A 21,585-nucleotide genomic window follows, 5' to 3' on the forward strand; every position below is an offset into this window, starting at 1 on the left:
TAACACACTAGCAAGAAATACCCAGAGCACCTCCAAATGGTGAAAGCAGCTTAACGCACACTCGAAGAACACATTAACAGGTTGAATAAATTGAAGGCAAAGGGTCTCGTTCACTGGCTTCAAAGTGCAATGAATACGCTGTGCACATCATGACCCAATTAGATCCAACACCTGCAAGCAGAGGTATGTATCAGAAGGGAGTACAGAACAAGCTGTCCAAGGTTGAGCAGAATGTTTGGGAGATTGGGGCCTGGTGTGGAAAGTGAGATGGAAGTGAGTTTTTGGCCAGGGAAATTTTTCAATCGCTCCTTTCCCACCAGAAGTGAATTGGACTTTTGTGGATAAGTATAACATCCAAGGCCACATCAGTAAAAGACACCCGAATTGTAACAATGTCTGCATGTTGTGGTTCCAACCAATTAGAGCACTTTCCGATTATGCTGGAACATGATGTCTTATATAGTAGGTGGGACCCTGGGGAGGCTCAAAGATAATGGTTATCCAATAAGAAGTGATGTACAGAAAAATATAGGTGATTCTATACTAACAACCAATGGTAGCTTGTGAATATTGTTTTTTATGAATATGATGATGCAACTTGTATAGTTTATAACCCCTGGGTTACCAAGAATTAATTGAGAATGTCTGTGGCCCTTTTACCAACCGAAAGGAGTAAATAAAGCTGGTTTCCTCATACACCTTGGTTTGCTCCCTTATTTTGGTTGGTGTGGTTGATTGGGAGCTCATTTACATCCATAATATGCATCATATACACTTTGGTCATGGCACATTCACAAGGGCTTTCAAATTGTTTTGCCCTCACTTTTAATGAGTGGTCCCAGCCTCCCCCTATAACCGTTTCCATTGGACCTGTCATACCCCATTCCTGGCCAATGCATACTCTTTCCCCCATATCTATCTATATATCCAATATGTATCAGCAATCCTTTTACCACAACCATACTTTATACTATAAATATAGGCGCAGTGCAAAATCATATGTTTGCAATTTCTTTTTTTTAAATTGTATTTGGTTTATACAAATCTTTACAAAGCACAAACAAATGTAAATTACTTTCTTAAATTACACTTAAATCAGACCTCTAAATATAAAACATTTGCATAAAAATGCACAGGTTTCTAAAGAAACAAAATAAAAAATAAAAATGTCATGTGTATCAAAGTATTATGATAAAAATCCATTTAACATTTAACCATGTCACCAAACCATACCTAAAATTCATAAATAAGTACACACAAATAGAAGCTGACCAATCTAACAGTAAATACAATAGATTAATTTAAAGTGCAACAGTGCAAAGCTTATAGAATCCTGCCAGGTTATATTCCATGAGGAAATAGCAACCAGTTAAGATCGGGTTCCTGCTGATAGCTCCCTTCCCTCAATGTATTAAATTCCAAATGTTTTACAAAGCCTGCGACAGCAAGACCAATGGAGGTAGAGCTAACACTGCAGTATTATCTACAAATAAAATCACTATCCACACATCTTAGATCCATACCCAATTTCTTAATATAACTCATTCTCAATATTTACAGTGCCGGACACTCCATTAACAAATGTGTCAGTGTTCCAACTCCGTCCACTGCTTGACAAAATGGGAGGCTCTACTTGAAAAAACAGACAAAGAACCAAGAGAAGTGGGGAAAGTCTTTGTTAACACTTTTTCTAATTTGTCGTATAAAATCAAGACCATTATCAGTAAAACGTGGAAAAAAGTGTATACCAATAAAGATATACTACCCCCTTTGGTGGCCTATAAGAAGAATCAGAACTTGCGAAATATTCTTATCAGAAATGATGTAACTATAAAACCAAGTGTACCTGTGAAAACAAACTACTTGGTGGGGTTTACCTTCGGTTATAGGACATTTTCCTTGTGGCCAATGTGTTATGTGTGAATTCACAAACGCAACCAAGTCAGTACAGATCAAATCCACAGCTTTGTTCAGAATGAGACTTAAGACTCTCCTGTTCAGATAGATTGGATGGATTAAGCTTCGATCTCTGACCTTGGCGTTGGGTAGCCTTCTGTAATAATTTCTGTAACCCTCTGATCTCCTAGTCTTTCTGTTTGTCCATTTGGTGTGCCCTTAAGCCTCTGGTCAGTGGTGCCTGATATAAATATACATACATACATCCAGACCCTGGGGATTGATCTGTGCAGGAGGATCACCTGTGGGAGGGGTCTTCAAGAAGTGGGGGTGAGGCAACCAATGGTGAGACACGGTATTCCCTCATATTTTGTATATCCAACCCATCCTATTTTTTAGGATTCACAAAGTCCCAATTGCCCTCCACCTTTGTACACAAACACCAGACCGACAAAGAGGGTGACTGAGAGTAACAACACTAACTTTCACACATCATATTGGAACTGTCCCACTAATTGGTTCAGGCAAAGTCAGGCACTTGATTCTAGGTGCATTCGACTGATTCTAATTAGCTCTCCTGAAATGAGTAGCATGCAGAACCCCGAGACACGCTCTGAGCAAAGCAGAACACGAGTATGAGCAGAACTTCCAAGATTAGGGCAAATCTACTGGAGCAGATCGATGGACCAAGGGGCAAGAGCAGCGGGTGGAAAACCCCAAGAGTTCCCTACCAGAGGTCATTGTCTCCAACAGGACATGGAAAACACATGGAGAAGTTCAGGTCCCACAAGTGAACACTACATTGTGTTTCAAGGATGCCAGAGACCCTCCCAGGTGAATGGCAGCATTGGGGAGGTGAGGTTAAGACTGTGGTACTAACCTTGACTCGTGAAGTGGATATCACAAAACCAAGAAAGAGATGCACACAACCGGTGTCTTGGCAAGTGACCTGAGAGACCAGTGTTTGTTGAAGTGGAAGTAGCAACATTATATTGCAAGTGAAGGCTGCACGCTTGTAAATGAGAAGCGAGGAAAGGCAGACCTGTGAATGGACTTTGAACTACAAGACGGTGGTGAAATCAGCGGTACTGATTAACGGAGTGATCCAGTGAAAGCAAGTAGCTCACTCGAAAGTCTCTGTGAAAGGTACATTGTTAGAAGAGATAAAGCGAATGAACAGCAAGAGTGAAATAAAGATGTTTAGCTGCTAGAGAAGGGGAAAGTGACATTTGAATTATAAACTTTGAGTTGAAGTGGTCCTGCTGTGGTCTGAAAAGTAAACCACGCACATTCAAAAGTCTTTGACATCCAAAAGTGGTTCAAGTCCGACAGAGGGAGACCCAAAATGAAATAAGCTTAGGGAAGGGAGCTCCCCTTGCAAGTTTGTGTTGAACTTTATTTTGAGAGGTCTGAGCCCGGCAGAGGGGGAGCTACAAGAACTGTTTAGTGAAAAATCTGAGACTGACTGAGGGGGACCTTTGTGAACTTTTTGGTTGAACTATTATCTTGGGAACTAGAGAAAAGAGACTTAAATGTGGAAGGCCAGACGGGCCTCTATCCATGCTCTGGAACTGTTTATTGTATTGGAAGTGAAGCCAGAATGTGTCATCCTGCCTACAGGGACAGCCCTACTCTGTAAGGTCTAACGTGGGGAGGGGAGTGGGTTCAACCACACTTCTTTATTTTGAACACTAATTTTTCGTTTGCGTACATTTCTCCTTTTTATAGTTTTTTTGTACAAGGGATAGGCCAAGCATTAGGTTTTGAAAGCATAGGTCATTTTGATTTGACAGATTTCACTAGAACTGCATTAGTTATTATTTGATGGTCGAGACTACTCCCACCTTAGTTATAGGGCAAAATAGGAGTTTCTCCAATTCCAATGATTTCAATAATGGTTTTACAAAACCTTTATTGTGTCAATGTCATACTGTTGATACCATGCCTCCCCTACATATGGTGTCAGTAGTGGAATGCGACTCAATTGAGAGAAATTGGGGGACCCTAAAATTCTAAAAACTTATTCACAGAGCCTCAGACCCCTCTACCACCATGAACAAATCCATAGGCTTTGATATGTGTAGCAGCAGAGAAGGCAATATCCTACCTGGGAAAAGGGGGATGATCCCCACAGACTTAGTCCTAATACCTCCTGTGGCTTGTAATATAGGATTGGCCCAAAATCTGGCCTGGCCTGTAAGTTTGGTCTAGATGTCCTAGCAGGCATCATAGATCAAGACTTTCAGGGAGACATAAAGGTTCTACCACAGACCATGGCAAAACTCCATTTGAAATACACCTTGGGGAAAAGCTTGCAGAGGGAATTCTTAAGACGGCTCTGTTTCCCCCATTTTAAGGAAGAAAGTGAACCAGAGGAAACTGAGAGAGGTTGCTTAGTCTTTGGAGAGGCTGATGAAATACAAAGAGGGAAGAAGAAACTACCATCCTTCCTGATCTAGCCTTCACCCAGTGAAATGATCCAGCACTCATAGAGGCTCTCTTACAAGTTATTCCTGAGGGAGAAGGATAAGAAAAGGGGAGACCCTGTCTTCCTGAAACAGGGATTACTATATAGAAAGGAAACCTCCAAAGAAGGCCTAAGTAAAACTCAGTAATATCCAAAACCAATCGCAAGATTGATTAACGTCCAACTACGTGCCACATTGCACAATGGTTTACTGCCATACATTCTATTTTCATTGTCTTAAACGCTGTCCTAAGAAATCTCTCACATCATGGTAGATAGCATAGAAGGGCACTTAAAAAATGCAGCGTAACAACACGCACATAGGCTGTTGCTTCAGAAAAGGCATTGGCATTGAAGTAAGCACAATGCAAAAGCCGACATGACTCTAACCCTAAAGTTAATAAACGATGCATCTACAAACCGTGGCGGCGCCGTAACACACAAGGTATCTGATGACACTTACCATCAGTAAAGTGAATCGCCGACTGCATCTGTAGAAAAACACACACGCGAGTAGCAAGCGCGAGCAATGAAGAGAGTCTCAGGCTTCCTGAATAAACAATAGCTAGCGGTATAGAAAGAGGACTGTGACCATAGAGGAAACAAACCAAAGTCTTGATCCAAATGCAGTGCCATATTGGATGTAACAATGACGGCGCTGTAACAGTGTGAAGTACACTGTAAGCAAATGTGGCATCCTACGGTGCTCAATATTGAAGGAATCTCACCAGCATCTTATTAAGAAATATTAAATAATTCAGAATTCTGCAAGTGAATTCTTCTTCAAATAAATTTCCAAAAATATTTTCATTTCACAATGCATAGTCAAATATTCATTCATTGGTATGTCAAAATATTTGATACTGGAAAAGAGGAATGACAACAGTTGAAATTCTAAACAAATACAAGAGTGATATAATCTATCCTTTGACAAATTCTTCTTCAAATGAATTTTCAAAAAAATACATTTTCATGTCACAATTCATAGTCAAATATTCATTCATTGGTATGTCGAAATTTTTGATACAAGAAAAGAGGAGTGACAAAAGTTGAAATTCTAAACAGATTCAAGGGAAATATAGTCTATCCTTTGACAAGACTTCAAAGCCGTTCACATAGGACCCCCTCTCTCTCTTCTTGGAGTTCACATACTGGTTAGGGAGGTCATTGCAACCAAGCCATCTCAAAGATGAACTTGGTACCAGTCCACACTCTCATTAAGGCCCACAATATGGCTTTGTAGTTTAAAATGTAACTACTTCTGGTCAATTTCATTTTTACTGTTACCTTCAATTATTTTCAAAATCACCCAGCTGAAGTTAGTATAATCATGTTCCTTGTCTATAAAATGTTTCTCCATAGGGGCTGTCAGAACCTTATTTTTGATACAGCTATGATGTTCAACCAAACTAATCTGACATTTTAAATTGGTTTTACAAATGTAATGTAACCCACATGGGCATGTGATCATATAGACAACATTCTGTATATTGCAGTTGCTCATTCCACTCATTTTCCACAACACATCAGAATTGATCTGTGCTGACTTGGTTGCTTTTGTGAATTCACACATAACACATTGGCCACAAGGAAAATGTCCTATAACCGAAGGTAAACCCCACAAAATAGTTTTTTTCACAGGTACACTTTGTTTTATAGTTACATCATTTCTGATAAGAATATTTCGCAAGTTCTGACTCTTCTTATAGGCCACCAAAGGGGGTAGTATATATTTATTGTTATACACTTTTTTCCACGTTTTACTGATAATGGTCTTGATTTTATATGACAAATTGGAAATAGTGTTAACAAAGACTGTCCCCACTTCTCTTCGTTCTTTGTCTGTTTTTTCAAGTAGAGCCTCACTGTTAATGTTATAGGCCCTTTCTGAAGAGTTTTTACCAGCTTGGAAGGATAGCCCTTGGCTAACAGTTTTTGAGAAAGGACATTAGCACTTTGACTAAAATCTTCTTTTAGACTGCTATTTCGTTTTAACCTTAGGAACTGTCCGAAGGGTAAATTGGATTTCAGATGGTTGGCATGATGGCTGTTAAAGTGTAGCAAGGCATTCTTGTCGGTCTTCTTACTAAAAGGTTTCACTTTTAGGACCCCCAAATGATGAAATATAGTGAAGTCCAAAAAGTTGATTTGTTGTTCTTCTATTACCCGAGTGAAATTGAGAAACCCGTTTTGTTGGTTCAGCCAATTGACAAAATCATTCGCCAGTTCTAGTGATCCGTCCCAAATTATAAGGACATCATCTACGTACCTTAGCCATTTTCTCAAGAACTGTTTGAACAGATTATTTGTGAAATAGATCACACTTTTCTCAAAGAATTCCACATATAAATTGACAAGGTAAGGTGCCATTGCTGCACCCATAGCGGTACCTTCTATTTGTTGATAGAAGGTACCTTGAAATTGGAAAGAATTCTTGGTCAAAGCCAATTCCATGCACCATAGGATAAATCCATTACTTACTGGGTGGCCATCTCCTCTGTTAAGTAGTATTTCTAACACCACTTCTAAGGTCGCTCGCTGTGGAATCATTATGTATAGAGATTGAGGGGCCGATTCATGGAACAAATGTGGCCGAAACTCTCAGGGCAAGCTGGCACAAGTGTGAAAAAGCAAGCGCACGCGTGCGGTTCAAGGAAGGGCCTGCGTGTGTTTTCCCCAGAATGTGTGCCAAATCCGTGCATGGCGCACACGGGCGCACACACCATTGCAACATCCTGAACGCTGTACACGACGCACACAGGTAATGTGCACAACGTCGGCGCACAAACCAAAAAGGGGGCGGGACACAGGGTGTAACACGCAGAATGGGGAACAACGCTCTGAAAAAGAAGGCGTAACTGGGGAAGTACTTCAGGGAAATACACGGAGCGCCCACACGCACACGAACAACACATATTCATGGAATCGAGTATGGGAAACCCGCGCACGCCAAAAGACGCGCATAGGCGTCAACACGTCCGCCACACGAAGGCAGGCAGAAGTGTCTCCACGCACAGTATAAAAGTGCGCGCAAACAACAAACACGTATATCCAGCTACGAAGAATGCCCCATCTGTCACAGCACTGATCGTGGGGCACCCCAGGAATACATGTACCTCTCTTGCGGCAGCAAAACGCATGTAAAACTCCCCACGCACCCCCGAAATACAAGTATCCTGCTCGCACAAGGCCTATCGCGTGTGATACTTCACGCGCACCCCCCAAATACACACAGGCACCCCATCCAGCCCACGCCACAGGGGGGGTGCTTTTTCTACGCTATTTACCTGGCGCGAGCAGGGTACGTGTATTCAGAGGGGTGCGCAGGGAGTTTTACATGTGTTTTCACTGCCGCAGGAGGGGTACGTGTATTCTGGGGCATGCGCGGGAAGTTTTACACGGGTTTTCATGGTTGGGGGGCTGTATGCTGGTCCACTGGCCTTTGCGCCATGTACAGGATTGTGTGCTGGTCATGGCGTACAGGGCGGGGTTGGGGGCTTAACTGGAGCTGCTGCAGGGTCGCTGTGCCACTCTGCGCCACGGCTGCTTATGGATGTTGAAATCCATGAATACGCTGTGCACTGAAATGGGTTTTGGTGCACGCGGCTGGCGCAGACTGTGCGCCACTTGTGCGCCGAATTCTATGAATTACCCGTGAATGTCTAAACTAATAAGCAATGTTTCTCCTGATTTGAAAGGTAGATTTTCTATTTTGTTTATAGCGTCCATGGTGTCTCTAAGATAGCTTGCCATTTTGAGAACAAAAGGTCTGAGATAGAAATCTGCAAACTTGGAAAGTGGCTCTAAAATTGAGCTCACCCCTGATACGATGGGACTGCCAGGGGGATTAGTGGTATGATTGTGTACTTTCGGAAGTATGTAAAATACAGGAAGTCTTCCATGTTCCCTAATTAGAAAATCCAATTCTTTTTTGCATATCATCTCAGATTCAAATGCTCTCAAAACTTTCTCTTTGATTACTTGAATCAATTCGGGAGTAGGATCACACTGTAAGCATGCATAACCATTACAACGTGTGTGTTTTTCGACCGATGCAGTCGGCTATTCACTTTAATTATGGTAAGTGTCATCAGATACCTTGTGTGTTATGGCGCCGCCGTGGTTTGTGGATGCATGGTTTATTAACTTTAGGGTTAGAGCCCGGTCGGCTGTTGCATTGTGCTTAATTCAATGCCAATGCCTTTTCAGAAGCAACAGCCTATGCGCGTGTTGTTACGCGCCATTTTTTAAGTGTCCTTCTATGCTATCTACCATGATGTGAGAGATTTCCGATGACAGCGTTTAAGACAAGGAAAATAGAATGTATGGCAGTAAACAATTGTGCAATGTGGCACATAGTTGGACGTGAATCCGTGATATTGTGCAACATCTGCGAGTGTATCTGTGCCTTTATCCCCCTTTTTTTGACAACTTTGTTGTGTCATTACAGATAGTGCTTTATAAACAATGGAGTATTAAGCTGGCAGCGTTTTTTTGAACACCTTACCTTTGGGATTCCAATTTATGGTGCACAACAGGTATTTTTTTACATTAAACTGAAAGTTAGTGATGTAAAATGATTTTATTCCATGTATAGGTGACCAGTGATGTGTCTATTTCCCTATAGATTATTGCATTTTGGACCCCTGTCCAGGTGATAAAGAAGGATTATGAATATGTTGATGAAATTATTGCTGTATTGAAATACACGTTTCTGAGAGTCTACACTTTTTTGGAGATTACTCGGGTATCTAGTATTTTGAGATATGTACAATTTTAGATGTGACTTTGAGATTGTGTTTTGTATGTGGTTTCCACTTTCTTTAATTCCTCTGGTGACTCATGCACCCATTAGATGAATACGACCTTGATTAAAGGGGTTATGCAAACCTACTTATTGATGGATCGCAGTATATGAAGTAGCAATTAATGGCTCTTTATTTTCTGAAATTGATTTGCAGTTCAAGGGTGATTTACTAGACGCTTGATTTTTCTGTCGTGGTGACGGGTGGTGGCTTCTTCTCACTGTTTAGGCCTTTGTCCTTTACAGGTGGTGAAGGTAGTAACTTGTGTACTTAATGGTACTTCTGGGAACTTAAGGTTTGCCGTTTCTTTGCTTTACATGCTTTTACGACATCCGTTGGTGGATGTTCTTAGGACCCCTACCGCACGATGTTGAAGGAATTTTAAAAGAATACGATTTGTTTCCTCTGAAGAAAGTTCAGCCACACAAGGGCATAGAAAACTGAAACATGTTACATGTAGGGAATATATGTTTTTGTGACACATTTGTTTTGTGATGTTGTGATATGTTGCCATTTTGTGTCTATGTATTTACTTGAGTTTGGATTTTTATGAAAATATAGCAATATATATGTATTGAACATAATCAATTTCCGTGTTAGTTTAGGGTCTGAAAAATTTAAAATGTCAGTATATTTATAATAAATTATATTTTTGGATACATTTTGTTATGTGTTGCACTATATCTATTCTTTCTATCCTTATTAAGGGCATGGCTACCGCCAAATTCGCTACCGGCCCTGGCACCCACAAATGGATCATTACTGGCCCATTACTAGATGAATGGGCCGGTAATTGCCCATTTGCAGGTGCCGGTATCGCCAGCCTCCCGATACCCATTCTGCCCTATAGGGCAGAATGGGGGTCGGGAGCATGGTTGCACCAGCACCGTTCATAACGGTGCCGGTGCAATCACGAGTTCTGCTCGCGGGTGCCGGTCCGCATGCCTGGTCAGACCACGGGTGCAGTCTGGCACCGGCAAGTAGAACTCGTAATGTGGCGGAGAGGGAACAATGGTGCCGGTAGCACTACCGGCGCAGTTGTTGCCTTTCCGTCACATTCGTAATGAGGCCCAGTGTCTTTGCTGCAGGAAAGCTGATTTTTTGGTGCAGAGCCAAAGATCACCACCTGTCTTTTGCTTCCAGTTGAAAATGCCTAATTAAAATTGAATCGCTGCAAGAGGAATACAATTGGGTACTCTGTACACTTTCCTCCAAATAATTGCTTCAGTTTTGTCCAAATATTCATACAGTCAGTATCCCCACAGCTCTGTCCCATACAGCAATTTCTGTCAAACTTTTCCTTCATAGTACTAACACAGGCATGACAGAAAACCAACCATATTTACGATTGATTGCCAACATTTTACAAACTAAGAACAGAGCTTCATGCTTAAACTGGAGATGAACTGTTTCTTCTGCGCTGACTAAAAACCATAACACTCAAGTATAGAATGCTCTTTTCATGACTCAAGGGTTCATCGTTAATCCATTTTCGTTTGCAAAGACTTCAAAGGCCAGCAGTAAACGTTGCAAACCAATTTGTGTCTTATCAAAAAGAAAAATGTCATCTGCATACACTACACACAGTGTACACATAGTTCCAATTTTTATCACAATAAAAGCAGAATGGGCTAGATAGACATTTACATCCAACAAGCAAAGATTAAAAAGCCAGGGGTCTAAGACACAGCCGTGCCTAAAACCAGTCACATGTTCTATCCTCCTGAAATTTCACCTTCTATATTCAACCATGTATTTTGTGTTTTTAGGCACCCAGCACTTGTGTTCAGCCTTGTCCCTGAGCCTCGCTTTTGCCATGTATTTTCGTCTTTTAGACCCGCCAGCCCCCATATGCAGCCTTGTCCCTGAGCCTCATTTTTGCCACGTATTTTGTGTTTTTAGGCCCCTCGAGCCCCCATGTGCATCCTTGTCCCTGAGCCTCGTTTTTGCCACGTATTTTGTGTTTTAGCCCCCCCCCAACCCCTGTGTGCAGCCTCGTCCCTGAGCCTCGTTTTTGCCAAGTAAGTTCCCCTGCTCCCTCTTCCCGACTCCCGGCCCTCCACCCACCCCTGATAGGGCAAATCCGTCTTGATTGCCGGTGTAGTCTCTGGCAACTCTACCTGTGCACCTCTTTGGTCCCAGGCGCTGCAGGTGAACTGGCCCTTGCTCCGACCCCATAGCCTCATTTTTGCTTGTATTTTGTGTTTTTAGGCCCCCCGTGTGCAGCCTCGTCCCTGGCCTCATTTTTGCCAAGTATTTTGTGTTTTTAGGCACCTCCTGCCCCTGTGTGCAGCCTCGTCCCTTCGCTTCCCCCTGCTCCCTCTTCCCACCTTTTTTTCCTTCCTGGTACCCCTGAGCCCTCCTCCCCACCCGCCTACCGTTACTGATTGGCTAGACCACCAGCCTTAAGCAACCCTCCCTGGGCAGCCCTCTGCCCAGCAGCCCCTTCGTCCAAGGTCCCCAAGGCAAAGGGTGGCTCCTAACGAGGCGGATGCAGAAAGTGTCACCAGGTGGACACACCAGGAGAAGCCAGTGGCCAGCAGTCAACCAGCACCAACCCAAAGGTAAGTGTGGCATGGGTGGGGAGTAGAGCAAGTACTCTACTACCGAAAACCATGCCACTCAACATTAGCTTACCTCAGAAATGTGAATGTTAGCAATGCCATTAGATTTGTTAAACACCTAGTTAGATTTGTAAACAGTAGCCTGCATCACCTCCGAATAGGATTGTGAATGTTAGCAATGCACACTTAGTTAGAACTGTGAATATTAGCCTGAATCACCACCAGATAATAATGTGAATGTTAGCAATGCCACACTTAGTTAGAACTGTAAAGAGTAGCCTGCATCACCTCCAGGTAGGATTGTGAATGTTAGCAATACCACACTTAGTTAGAACTGTGAATATTAGCCTGCATCACCTCCAGATAGGATAGTGAATGTTAGCAATGCCACACTTAGTTAGAACTGTGAATATTAGTCTACATCACCTCCAGATAAGATTGTGAATGTTAGCAATGCCACACTCAGTTAGAATTGTGAACTTTAGCCAGCGCTGGACTCTAAAGGGATTGTGAATATTGGCAATGCCACACTTCATTACAGTTGTGAACATTAGCCTGTGCCAGCCCCATACATATGATATTATATGGCATTTATAACGCGCCTATACACAGGTGTATCAAGGCACGACGAGGCAAGAGAGGGGGAGCAAAGGGAGGACAGACAACAATCTTACTAGGCCAGGTGCATTCAGATCGCGCAAGTGCATGGGATGGGGGAAGGGGAAAAGTGCGTGGGGAAGGGACAGTACAGTACATGGGAATAGAATAATAACAACAAGTAAAGTAACGGCCAGCAGGTGCCAAGTGCAAGGTAAGTGCAGACATCAGGTGTCAAGTGCTGATAGTGGGACTGTAGGGATACAGAAACAGTCTCCGAGTGTGTAGATTGCCAGACAGGCAGTGCAGGTGTGCGTGACTGGCAATGGAGGGACCTGGCCCCGAGATCAGAGGGTGGCCAGGTAACCAGTGCAGTTTCAATTTCAACCAGGAGGTCAGCAGGGGAAAGGAGGAGAAAAAGCAGCAGAAGCAAAGAGAAAGGTTTTGAGGTGTCTCCGGAACCGGAGATGGTTCTCCTCAAGTTTCAGGGAGGCAGGGAGGCTGTTCCAGAGGGAGGCCCCAGCCGAAGAAAGAGATCTACCACCAACTCGTTGCTTGGAGAAGCGACTGACCCTGAGGGAGTTGGAGGCAGATGAGCGAAGAGCTTGAGAAGAAAGATATTTAGGAAGAGAGAGTTGAAGGTATTGAGGCCCCAGACCCCAGAAGGACTTGGGACAATGCAAAGGGTTTTGAACTTAATCCTCGTAGCCACTGGGAGCGAGTGCAGAGAATTCAGTCCTGGAGAGATACGATCCCTGTCCTTGAGGCCAAGGACAAGTCTTGCAGTCCTGTTTTGGATGAGTTGCAGAGGGCGGAGAGTAGAAGCAGGCAGATTTAGAAAGAGGCTGTTGCAATAGTCCAGCCTAGAGAGAACCAGAGCCCTGGAGACAGTGAGCTTCTGGGGAAAGGAGAGGAAAAGAAGAATACGGAGAGAAGTAAAGTGTGTAGTCGACCCTGAGGTTTTCAGCCTCACAGGTCACAGGTCGGAGCAGGAGGAGGGCCAAGAGAGGCCAGCCAGCCAGAGAGTGACAGGAAAGGAGGGAGCGGGTGTGCCGATGAGGAGAATCTCAGTCTTACTGGCATTAAGGCAGAGGTCATTGGCAACACGCCAATCCTGGATAGCAGACAGACAGTCAGTGATGAGGGACGCAGAAGAGGTGGCTGAGGGAGCATGAAAATGAGCTTAGTGTTGTCCGCATAGCACTGAAAGTTGGGGCAGAGAGCGGCAATGGGGTAGGAAAGAAGTGACAGGTATTGTTTGAACAGCCAGGGTGAGAGGTTAGACCCCTGGGGGACACCACAGGTAGATAAAAAGGTAGCAGAGAGGAAGGACCCAAGTTGGACCTGGGAGGGTCGGTCGGAGAGGAAAGAGGTCAGCCAAGTCAGGGCCTGACCGGTGGTACCCAAGTTATCACAGAGACATTTGAGCAGGATGACATGGTTCACTCTGTCAAAGGCAGAGGAGAGATCAAGCAAGATGAGGACACAGGGGGTGTTAGAAACAAGGTTGGAGAGCAGGTCTTCAGGGATGTTCAGGAGAGCAGTTTCCATGCTTCTGGCAGCTCTGATGCCAGACTTATGGTTATGAAGACAACCAACAGATTCAGGGGTCGATTCATGGAACAAATGTGCGCTGAAAATCCCAGCGCAAGCAGGCGCAAGGAGGCGCAAGCATGAGAAATCAAGCGCACGTGTGCGATACAAGGAAGGCGCTGCGCTAGTTTCCCACTGGTCGTGCGCCAAATCCATGCATGTCGCACACGGGCTCACACATCATCAAACAGCGTGCGCTACGCGCATGCAAAAGCACACATAGCGTGGCGCACACAACAAAAGTGGGTGGAACAGTGGGCGTAACACAAGGAATGGGGAACAACGCGTGAAAAAGAAGGCGTAACTGGGGAAGTACTGCAGGGAACTACACGGAACGCCCACACGCACGCGAACAACCCGTATTCATGGATTCGAATACGGGAAACCCGTGCATGGCAAAAGACACGCAAAGGCGTCAACGCGTCCGCCACACGAAGGCAGGCGGAAGCGTCCCCGTGCACAATACAAAAGTGCGTGCAAACAACAAACACGCATATACAGCTACGATGAATGCCCCATTTGTCGCAGCACTGATCGTGGGACACCGCAGGAGCAGGAGACTAGCCAGGGCACGCATATTCTCACCACGGACAAGCCTTTCTGGGATGCCTGATGACCAGGTCTACGGCAGGTATAGGTTTCCACCCCACATCATCCTAGACCTGGTCAGGGAGTGGGAAGATGACCTTACATCACCCACCCTTTGCTCCCAAGCATTGAGCCCCTTGGAGAAGGTGCTCAATGCCCTGCATTCTTTGGCCATTTCAGTGGACCACTGCCATAGTGGGGGGGGGGTCTCACAGGCCACGCAGTCACACTGCCTACACCAGGTCTTGGCAATCATGACAGCGTGCCCCTCAGTCCGTAGGCACATATACATGCCCAGAACACCTGCAGAAAGGCAGGCCGTGGTCTTGGATTTTTACAGGGTGGCACACTTCCCTAAAGTGCTCGGTGCCATAGATTGTACCCATGTGGCCCTACGTCCACCTAGGGCCACTGAGCACATCTACCGAAACCGCAAGCACTGGCATTCCATCAACGTACAGGTGGTATGCGATGCAAAGGGAATCATCACCTCTGTCTATGCAAACTACCCTGGCTCCACCCATGACAGTTTCATATACAGAATGTCCGCCCTGAGCTGGGCCCTTGAAGCTGGGCGGCATGGTGACACATGGCTCCTAGGCTCCTAGGTGAGTACAAATGCCTGTGCACATGCATGCAAGTCACACACAGACAAATAGGGGAAGGGGAGGGGGGAGTGCAGTACAGGGTAAGCAGAATAAAAATTAAATAGGCCAGCTGGTGGCAAGTGCAAAGGTAAGTGCAGACAAGTGCTGTGAAGGGGGGGCTGTAGGGATACAGAGACAGTCCCGCAGTGCAGGGGTTGCCAGGGAGGCAGTGCAAGTGGAGAGAGCCTGGGCCAGGGACCGAGGTCGGTGAGAGTGGCCCAGTTGCAGATTCAGTGCAGTTTCAGTGAAGAAATTAGCAAGGGAGAGGGAGAGAGAAAGCAGAAGCAAAGAGGAAGGTGTTGAGGTGCTTCCTGAAGTGGAGATGGTTCTCCTCAAGTTACAGGGAGGCAGGAAGGCCGTTCCAGAGGGTGGCCCCTGCCGCGGAGAGAGATCTACCCCCAGCTTGTTGCTCCCAGAAGCGGCTGACCCTGACATGCAAGGTGTGAATCACACACACCTGCAAAACAGGCCATGACCATCACTGTTATGTCACTCAAACCCTCTCAAACCACAACATGACATGGCAAGCAATAGCCATACACCAACACAGTACCAATAAGGTACACATTTCCATGTGAAAAATGTAAATTGGCATCAGACAATGATGCCTGACATGGAATCAGATGAAATGACTGACCAACAACCTCCCACCCAAAATAAGTAATTCCCAAATGCATCACAAAAGTAGTAGCCGCAACATAACAAAGAATGCCTGTCTACATGCACATTGTGCATTGCAAAATCAACACTGCAGCTTCTGTGTGCTGTGTCCAACTCCTGCAACACACTGCTCAGCGCACAGCACAGTGAACAGCCATTGTGTGTGATGCACACCCTGAGCATCACATCTAAGTGACAAACCATATCAAAAAGCAAAATAGGCATGTACAGGATCCATAATTGGTCACAGAACATGTGCTACAGGGACACAGTGGGCAGCAGAAGGCAAACAGAGTGTACATGTGGATATCGAAGGGTGGTTGTACATGTAGTGCATCATAGTGCGAGTGTGCCGGTCAGCAAGGACATGCACTCAACATATGCATGTGCTATCAATTGACCATCAGTGTCCTCTACACATCACATGTGAACATTCACCATGTGTACACCCCAGCATGTCAAACCACAACGATTCACTCACACCTGAAAGGTAAATACAACACATGAACATGCATTGATCAGCAGAACACATCATGTACATAGGATACCACAATTACAATGTCAGGGTTCCCATCACACTGCAGGGCAAGGCAACTATCAACAACAAAACACCCCCTATCCCTCACAAATGACCATGACCCACTGAACAACTGCACCTGGGTCATGGAGCCTTCAACCCTCAATTTCACCTGGCCACAGGATCACCATTCCCCTTCATCACCATCTCCCACCTTGTGTGTCAAAAGTTGCTTGCACCCTCAGAGTTCACCTTCATTTGCAAAGACACAAAATCCAAGGCAGAAAAACGAACCTGAACAGCCTCCAGTAGATGACTTGAAGTAGAAGTACCTCACAAAGTCCAAGTACTTCCACAATGATGTAACAACCAAGATAGCACAGCAAAACAATGTCACAACAGGATGTGAGCCATGTGTGGTACATAACATACAATGATGCACCACGAATGGATGTGTACTGTCACAGCTCCCTTGTACAGGCACAGGGGTGGCACGAAACAACCAACCCCACCGTGGCCTGGGTGCCTGCAAGGTCAAACTCACACAGGCCATCGAGACCCTGGTGGGGAAGGAGGGTCAGGGATATGCAGTTGGGACAGCCGTTGGCATACTAGATAACTGGAATGAGGGGCAGGAGAGTGGAGTATGAATGACACGTGAAAGTAGGGAATACACTAAAATGGAGTACTTGCATCAAACATACACAATCATAACAAACTTGTACATCATTGTCTGGGCCTTCCGGAGTCCAGGCGCAGGAGTGGCACGAACCACCACCCCCTCTAGGGTTTTGGCACCTGCAAGCTTGGGGCTTACACAGGCATCCGCAACCCCAGCGGGGAAAGAGGGTTAGGGAACGTTGGTTGGATAGGTACGGGAAGCAGGAACACCGGGTAAAGGGTACAGGGTTTAGAATTGGATAGGACTCGAGGTGATTATGGAAAAAAAAACATACCAAATTGAATTACACATTCATCCATGCAACAGTGCACCCCCCAGCAGGCCTATGTAGAGAAGTTTGAAAGAAAAACAACAAGACACTCAGCTCTGGTTTTGAGTGCTGGCCTCCTGCCTGCGCACTCTCAGGTCCGGTTACAGGAGGACTTCAATGCTGCAAAGAGAGCCACAGTTAATAATCTGTGCGTGCCCATAACACACAAACACACCACCAAATATGCCCCATTGCAACAAACTACTCTACAAACAGACAATCTGGTGTGGATGCTTCGTACCCATACGTAACATTCCCCCTGTGATGGTCCATACACAGTCAATGCAGTAAGCCAGGCGCCGGTGGGTGCGTGGCAAATGGAACACCAATGTGTCACGATTCACACAACATACAATGTTCCCTGGGTAAGAACACAGACGCATATAGCAAGGTATGACTTCTGAAAAAGACGTGTCCCACCATGACGGTACCCGAGTCTGTCCCTTGCTGTATGTCCCTGTGAGCTGCTCCTTTCCATGTCTCGGAAGGCAGCATGGGTGATACGAGTGCATCAATGGGCCATGGTGGACCAGAGGGTATGTGCCACTGCCCCTGCAGGTGCCCCAGACATCCTTACAATCAACTAGCCATCAGTCCACCAACACATCTGAGCTGTATTGTGTGCTTCAACACCAATATTCCTCCAAGCTCACCCTCAGTCCCTGTGCCTCTGCTTGCACACACATGTGCATGTGGACACCAACAAATGTTTCTAGAATCCAGAAGTCCAATGGGCCATGTCTGCTGGCAAAGGTGGTCTGGAGGCTCAAACCCCTGCAGAAAGGGCATGAAACACATGATTAATGCTTTATAGTCATCTGTGTGTGTCTCTTCAGGCATCTCATTACTGGACCATGTCAGAGACGTACAGCAGAAATCACACCATCAGTCCGTCTTTCACATCCAAAGTGTGGAACACACTATCTATGGCATGAATTGCAACAAGCATGTGTACAGTAAAGATAAGAAACATACTACACAATGCATAGCAATGAATGTACACATTAATCATGAAACACCCCATCTACCAAAAGCAGAACAGTGTTCAATAACACTGCAATCATCCCCACTAGGGGTGTTAACACAAGTTACACAGCACCAGACATGCCACAGATATGACAGTCCAAAGTCCTTGTGTAATAGGCTGTTACACGGAACCATCCTTGCGAGCCCATGGATAAGGGAGGCAGGAGTGGCATATGTGAGTCAAGGACCCCAAGCAGCAAACACATACACAAGATAAGCCTGAAGGGCCCAGCTGGAACAGACAGTGGATGCTTTCAAAAGCCACAAAGCACCGCACCATCACATGAAAGCACAATAGACAAGCAATTTTAAACTATATTAACTAATTACACTAACTATGAAAAACCTACATTACCTAATTAAACTAACTATCAAACAGAAACTTAACTAACTAAACTAAAAGAAAAATCAAAAATGGCCACATACGACCCGGGGCGGAGGGGAGGCACCCAGGAGGGGGGAGGTACAGGGTGCTGCTCAACACCCACATGCGATGATGCTGAGCCAAATAAAAACCTCCATGGGCTCAACGCCTTCACAGCACGACCTATGTGGGAGATAGATGGTCGTCCAAGTCTGGCTCATCCTGGAAAGGAGGACGTGGCACAGTAGCCTGGCCACGCCTAGCCGCAGCTTGCCCCTCGACTGCAGCAAGCCTGCCAGACGGGTGAGCCTGGTTCTATGTGGCAATGTGACGTAGGTCTGCATGCAGAACCTCACGTGATACACGTGCTTCCTCTTGCAAGGTATCACGTGTAACACAGAGTTCCTCCTGCAAGGCCTGGCTGGACAACCGCTGCACCTCCCGGCAAGCCTGTAGCTCAGCCGAGATGGTACGCTCAAGCTGTGCAAACCTCTCCTCTGCCCGCTGCCTCTGGGACATCAAAGGGACACCCAGAGTGGATTTGAGGGAAGCATACTCCTCCCTCAGGGCATCCATGTGTGCCTCTGCGTGAGCAGCAATTGCTTGATGCAGAGACGACATTTCAGCCTGGCGTGCCCTGTCTGAGTCCGCCATGCCCAGCCTGAGCGAGCGGGCCATGGACCGTGCCACCTGCTGCTGGAGAAGCACCTGCCTAGCAGGGGGGAGCACAGATCGGGCCACACGCTCCATGCTCTCAGCGATGTTCTCCATTGCTGCCCTCTGCCATTCTGAATTGGCAGTCTAGTCTTGCTCCAACTCAGTATACTGTGGTTGCGCGCGGGCGACCGCGTTGCTGGGCTTGACCCCTGCGGGACCCAAGGACCGGGTGTCCTCGCAGTGTTGGCACCGCCCGCGGCTGCATGACTACATGCACCCGTCGACGTGATGGCCCAGGCACATCAGTGACTGGTGTGGAGGGTGACCCTGCGTATCGATCCACCGCGGGCGGAGGAACCAAGATTGTCTGACTCCTCAGTGCAGGTGTCGCGGACAGAGGAGTGTCCACATCAGAATCACTCACCCCTGACACATGGACTTGATGCTTATCCAACTCGACATGGACGTCAGAGTCGTCATCAGGGCTGGACTCATAGGCAGCCAGAGACAAGATGGACTGTAGCACTTGGGGGTTTTCGTGGCCTACCACCCCACGACCCCCACTTGTGCCGGGTTGATGTAGTGGTAACAACCCTGTGTCTGGCATGACAACACCATCCTCCGCCTCCATTGCATCATCACCTGAAAAATAGAGAGAAAAAAGGTCACTACACATGTCAGAAGCACACAACACACACACACACCGACAACAAACACATCATGCAGACATGTGACACACAAAATAGAACCTGGCATGCATGCTGGGTCAACTTTGAATTGCTTCTGTGATCAGACCTGTTGAAAGGTGGCAGTTTGCATAGAAGTGGGTCTATGCAGTGCAGCAAATGTGTATGTCACTCACTACCTACATGTACAAGGACTCCATGGGGTGTGTCAGGAAATGTGAAGGCATTGCAAGGTCAAATTCAGGCATCACGTGCACTGTGCATTCAATGGGTAGCATATCTACAAGCAAAGCACCCCTCCACCCAAGTACAAAGCAGGGATGCCTAGCATGGTATCAAAAGGCAGACCATAGACCTGTGTATTGACAGGCAGTGTTGACTGGCATCAACAGCTTAATGTGATTCAAGTGACAACACTGCAATTGATGATGGGACAGTAAGCAGGACACATGATGAAAACTCTGGAGGCTGCCCACGTGTGAAGAAGACACTACAACAGTCGGACAGAGTCATTGGCCATTAAACAGGCTGAGGCCTGTGACCCACACATATTGTCAGACCTTAAACATGTGTGCAACGGAGTACTGAGCCACAGTTGACATGGGAAGGCTGATGAGATGCCATGCAATGTATGTCACCCAGGACTTGTATTACAGTGATCATCCAGTCAAGGACACATAGGGGCATGCGTGCACTGCACATGGAGCATGAATCGGCACTCATGTCCCTGCGGGGCATCTGACCTATGCACAGTACAAGTGAGATACCCTGCATCAAGTACTAAGGCTGTACCACACAGCATATGTCTGGCAGATTGTACGCTGGACGTTAGCATGTACACAGGACGCATGAACTGGAAAGTACACAATGGCAAGATTGAAGCAGACCAGTGCAAAGGTGGAACTGGGGTGCAGAGTGGCGGAGGAGGGGCAAGGGAGCATGCCTACATGGAGTACCCGCATGCAGGCAGAGGATACATGCACGTCAGTCATGCTATGACATTGTGCCTGGGCTGAGAGGAAGGTCACCCCACGCCACATGCAGAAGGGCCAGTGAGCTGGAACATGGACCGGAGTGGTATACTGGTAACCAGCTTGTGAGTAGGGTGCAATAGTGGTGATGCGGACAGTCCCTGTCTGCTCCACATGTCCACCATCCAGCAGAGCCGACATGCATCACGGAAGCATTGCATTACTTACACATCAGAACCATGTACACGTCACATGTAGTGGCAATCATGCACAACACATCCCACAAGTAAAACGCACACGTCCTCAACAAACACGCATCAACACTCACTGGACTGGGCATCAAAGTCCAGCATCTCTCCCACTCCTTCGACCGATTCAGGTGGTATGAACTCCGCAACGAGTGACTCATGCGGAGTGAGCTCTTCCTCCTCTGGTGCAGGCCCACCGCCAGTCACCAGAGTCAAGTTGTAATTTGAGGCACGCTTAGCCTTAGCGCTGCGTATGAGGTCATTCCAATGCTTTTTGCACTCTTGCGCCGTTCGCACCTCATGGCCG

Source organism: Ambystoma mexicanum, chromosome 5q (genome assembly GCF_040938575.1).
Source record: "Ambystoma mexicanum isolate Mex_15411 chromosome 5q, UKY_AmexF1_1, whole genome shotgun sequence".
Lineage (NCBI taxonomy): Eukaryota > Metazoa > Chordata > Amphibia > Caudata > Ambystomatidae > Ambystoma > Ambystoma mexicanum.